The sequence below is a fragment of the Arvicanthis niloticus genome, chromosome X, assembly GCF_011762505.2.
Source record: "Arvicanthis niloticus isolate mArvNil1 chromosome X, mArvNil1.pat.X, whole genome shotgun sequence".
Classification (NCBI taxonomy): Eukaryota; Metazoa; Chordata; class Mammalia; order Rodentia; family Muridae; genus Arvicanthis; species Arvicanthis niloticus.
In genome coordinates, this window is record NC_047679.1 from 50,654,811 (window position 1) to 50,660,537 (window position 5,727).

A 5,727-nucleotide genomic window follows, 5' to 3' on the forward strand; every position below is an offset into this window, starting at 1 on the left:
CAATATCACATGCCATTAGGGAGTTACAACTTAAAATAACACTGTGGTAGCATTGCTGCTTTAGTTGGCAGCATAAACCTGGATTAGGGCCTAAAAATGAGGCAAACTGAAGTTTTATGCAATAGCCACTTTTATACAAAGCATTAGACAATTTATACCCTGAGAGTTAAGAAGAGTAGCCTGATTATACAGTTACAAGAACAAGCCATATGAGAGAAAAACAGCTGAAGTAAATTTACTCCAATGTGTGACACCATGGAGGAGCACAGAAACACATCTCAAGAACAATTCTGTGTTTGGAAGAAACTGAGGTCACAAGACTGTTACTTGGTTTCCTTAAACTTTCATCACAAACACTCACAATTCTTACAGGAGTCCTTAGACTGTGCTCTCACATAGTAGCAGCATGCAGTCATTTTAATGACTCATATCCAAAGCTCCAAGATCACAAAATTCTATAAGGAAATGAAACACTCACTGCAAAATGGGAACAGACACTTGATGCTTTCATAATATTTTTAAAGAAACACATCAGCACAGGGGAAAATTTCCTGAACAGAACACCAATGGCTCAAGCTCTAAGATCAAGAATTGACAAATAGAACCTCAAGAAACTGAAAAGCTTCTGTAAGGCAAAGGACACTGTCAATAGGACAAAACGTCAACCTACAAATTGGGAAAAGATTTTTATCAACTGTACATCCAATAGAGGGCTAATGTCCAAAATATATAAAGAACTCAAGAGGTTAGACTCCAGAAAACCAAATAACCCAATCAAAAAATGGGGTACAGAGCTAAACAAAGAATTCTCAACTGAAGAATCTCGAATGGCTGAGAAATACTTGAAGAAATGTTCAACATCCTTAGTCATCAGGGAAATGCAAATCAAAATGATCCTGAGAGTCCACCTCACACCAATCAAAATGGCTAAGATAAAAAACTCAGGTGACAGCAGATGCTGGGTAAATATGTGGAGAAAGAGGAACATTCCTCCATTTCTGGGGGGGTGGGGGCGGATTGCAAGCTGGTACATCCACTCTAGAAAAACAGTCTGGTGGTCCTCAGAAAATTGGAAATAGTTCTATCTGAAGACCCAACTATACTACTCCTGGGAATATACCCAAAAGATGCTCGAACAAATAACAAGGACACATGCTCCACTATGTGGATAGCATCCTTATTCATAATAGCCAGAAGCTGTCAACAACCTAGATGTTCCTCAATGGAAGAATTGATACAGAAAATGTGGTTCATGTACACACTGGAATACTACTCAGCTATTAAAAACAATGACTTCACAAATTTTGTAGGCAAATGGATGGAACTAGAAAATATCATCCTGAGTGAGGTAACCCATATCCAAAAGATATCCATGGTATGTACCCACTGATAAGTGGATATTAGCCCAGAAGCTCAGAATACTCACGATACAACTCACAGACCATATAAAGCTTAACAAGAAGGATGGCCAAAGTGTGGGTGCTTCAAACCCACTTAGAAGGGGGAACAAAATAATCAAGGGAGGCAGAGGGAGGCAGGGGCCTGGATGGGAAGGAAAAAAAGGATGGCAAGACCAGGAATGGGCAGAGACAAGAAAGCAGTCCAGAGGGCCAGGAGAATGAATAGAAATAAATAGCAGTGGAGGGTGAGGAACTCAGGGAACTACTAGAAAGTCTCCCAGGACCCAATGGGGATAACATTAGCTAAAATACCCAACAGTAAGGTGATAGAACCTGAAGAGACCAACTCCAGTAGATAGACATGGTCCCCAGTAGAGGGATGGGGCCATTCACCCATCTCAAAATTTTAAACCCAGAATTGCCCCCATCAAAAGGAAATGCAGGGACAAAAAAGGAGCAGAGGCTGAAAGATAGGCCATCCAAAGACCATCCCATAGTATAATTCATTCCATCTGAGACACCAAACCCTTACACTATTGCTGATGCCAAGATGTGTTTACAGACAGGAACCTGGTATGGCTGTCCTCTGAGAGGTTCTCCCAGCACCTGACTAAGACAGATGCAGATACTCACAGACAACCACTGAACTGAGCCCAAGACCCAAATGGAAGAGTTAGGGTAAGGGCTGAAGGAGCTGAAGGGGATTGCAACCCCGTAGGAAGAACAACAATACTGACTAACTAGACCCTTCAGAGCTCCCAGGGACTAAACTACCAACCAAAGAGGGTTGGTTCATGGGCCACTCCATGGCTCCCACTACATATGTAGCATAGGGACTGCCTTATCTGGCATTAGTGGGAGAGGGCACTTGGTCCTGTAGAAGCTTGATGCCCCAGAGAAGAGGGATGTTAGAGGAATGAGATGGAACTGGGTGGGTTGGTCAAAGTGGAGAGGGATGGGGTGGGGGTGGGGATCCTGGATGGGAGACCAGAAAGGGGGATAACATTTGAATTGTAAACAAATAAAAATGATTAATAAATTTTAAAAAATAAGCACCCACTTTCTATATGATCCACCAGTTGTGCGTTTTGGTATTTACCTGAATGAATTGATATTTTTTTATCTGTCTTAGAACATACACATAGATTTACAACATGAATCATAATTGCTAAAAGTTGGAGTAAAAACTGTTTTCAGTAGGTGAATATGTACTGGAACCACATTACTATTCAGAAACAGAATATTAATTAAAAATAAGCAGAAATTCAGCTTAGTCATAAAAACATGTGAAAGAGCCATAAATGCTTATTAGTAAGTGAAAGAAACCTATCTGAAAAGACTATACTATTGTATTTATTCTAATATAAATTAAAACTATATAACTGGTGCAAAGATCAGAGCTTCCCAAGGATTGTTGGGGAAGGAGAGAAATAGGAAGAGTGCAGTAGACTGTTAAGTCATTTAAATTATTCTGTAAAATACTAGAGCTGTAGATATATGCCAAAATGTAAAGACCTACAGACTGAATAGGTTAAAAATGAGCCCTAATAAAGTTATGGACTTCAGGTAAAGATGATTATTGATGTAGGCAAATCAGTTAACAAATATACCATAGCCACAATGGAATATTAATAGAAGAGACTTTCCATGAATGAGAATTGAAGAACACAAAGAATACCTGTACTTTGTACTGAATTTTGGTGTGAACCTAATATTTCTCAAAAAAAAATTCTATGAAAAGAAAATGCATTTTGGGTGACTTTAGGCAGAGATGCCTGCTCTTGATTTGAAGAGGTATGTAACCAAAGAATAATCCGCATTCTTACTTTCTTTTCCTTAGCTCTGGATGTTGTGAAGCATTAGAGGTGACATTGTAATGCTCAAGCAGTCAATCTCTATTAGCTCCTGTTAAGGTAGGTCCTCAGGAAACACAAGAGCATCACATCTCTATAGGTATCATTATCTCTACTCAAAGAAGAGTTGGTTAAATGCAAGAAAGGTTTGGTGGCCAGAAGGGAACATTGCTTGCAAGTCACTATAACTTCCATGAGAAGAGTGGAAACTGAGAATTATATGGTCGTCTCAGAGCATTTGTGCCAAAAACTTTATTTAAATATGGGTCATATGCTTGTATAAAGAACATGTGAGATTGTAGTTTAGCTAATGAAATTTGGACCCATAGTGTCACTTGAATATTGCAAATACTTCAGTTGAAAAAAATCCAGCTATTTAAAAAGTCCCATCAATTAAACAGCACCAGATTCAGTATCTCAATGTAAAAATAAATTTAAAAGGCGGTATTACCCTTCTGAAAAATACTCATTTCAAAATAATGGATTCCTGTGGGATATATTCGATAACATTCCAAATAATTCAAAACAATAATTATTAAAGAGATTGAAGTGAAAGTGAATGCAAATAAACTTCCAAGTGAAACCAAAGGGCATACAAACAGCTGAATGAAATTTCAGTATAAGATATGAATTTGGAATACAGTAATGAGAGAAATACTAAAAAACCCCATATTTCTAGAAAATGAAAAGTTCAGAAGTTAAACGAAAAATCTGAGTTGAAAAAATTACCAAAAAATTTGATCATTAAGTGAAACAAAGTATATCATGGATGAAATACAAGGTTGTTGAATCAGAACTTTGAAACATGGAAAAAGATAAAATAATGGTAAAATCTTGAACACAAAATTCAAGATCTACAGGACACCATGAAAAGACAAAATTTATAGGCAATAGTGACAGAAGAATTTCAGGCTAAAGACATATACAATATACTCAATAAAATAATAGCATAAAATTACTATGAGCAAAGAGATGATCACCCACATTCAAGAAGTATTAACATCCAGGTGTTATGTCACACGACTTTAATCCTAGCCCTAAGGAGGTAGAAGCAGGCTGATACAAATAGCAAAAGATGTCCATGTGTGTTTACTGATAGATGCTACTTCTATATGTAAGAAATGATAAAAAAAAAAAAAACCCACCATAAACCTTTTAGGTTCAATAAGTACTTTTCCAGACTAGTAGCAGGTTACAAAATTTATATGCAAGAATCAGTAGCCTTCCTATATACCAACAAGAAACATGCTTAAAAAAAATCGAGAAAACAACCAACACACAGTGCCTTATCAAAACATCCTATAATAAACTTAATCAAAAGAAAATTTTAAATTAGCAAAGAAATAGAGGAAGACTCTAGAAGATGGAAACCCTCCTGTGTTCATAAATTATAAGAAATAATTAGATTATGAAAGTGGATACAGTATAAATACAATCTACAGATTTAATGAAATCCCTATCAGAATTATTGACAGAAATAAACAGATCATAAAATTCATGTCACAACCCCAAAGCACTTCACATAACCAATACTTAGCATAAAGAATAATTCTGCAAATATCATAACTAATTTCAAGTAATACAAATCCAGAACCACAGTTACAAAAAAAATGTGGCATGTGCCCACAACAGACATGTAGGACAACCTAAGAGAGTATAGACCCCAGATCTAAGCCCACACAGATACAGCCACATAAATTTTTTATGATACCAAAAATATACTGGAGAAAAAAACAGTATTCAACAAGTAGTGCAGGTATCTCATGGATACATATATGAGAAGAATCAAGCTAGGCTCTATGTTATCATTCTATGGAAGATAGAATGATATGTCTCACCCTAAATAAACATTTATTCCACAATGATCAAAGACCTTACTATAAAACTTGAGGCTCTGAATATGTTGGAGGAAAAAGTACCAGAAACACTAGCAGATAGAAGCACAGTGAGTTCTTTCTGACTAGAACTCCAGTTGCTCAAGATATATGCTAAAAACTCCCAACTGGGAGCTCATGAAATTGAAAGGAAATTATCATGTGAAGATACAAATTACAGACTATTATTATTTTATTTTTGAACAAGTGACAGAAGATTAACATCTAGAATATTAAAGATAATGCAAAAACAAACAGGAAAACATACCACTCAATAAACAGCCTAATGAAATGTGTAGTTCTCAAAAGATAAAGTACAATTAAGTGCAATTTGCCAGTAAATACAGGCAAGTATGTTCAACCCTATGAGTAACCAATGAAGTGCAAACTGTTAGTATATTGAGATTCCATATTACTCTATTCAGAATGGCTGTCATGAAGAAAACAAATAGCAACAAATACTAGTGAGAATGTGCTCAAAAGTAACTCTTATACACTACTGATAGAATACAACCTAGTTCAGCCATTATGAAAAGCAACATTGGGGTTCCTGAAAAAAAATACTGAAAATAAATCTATCATATGACCCAACAATTTCAC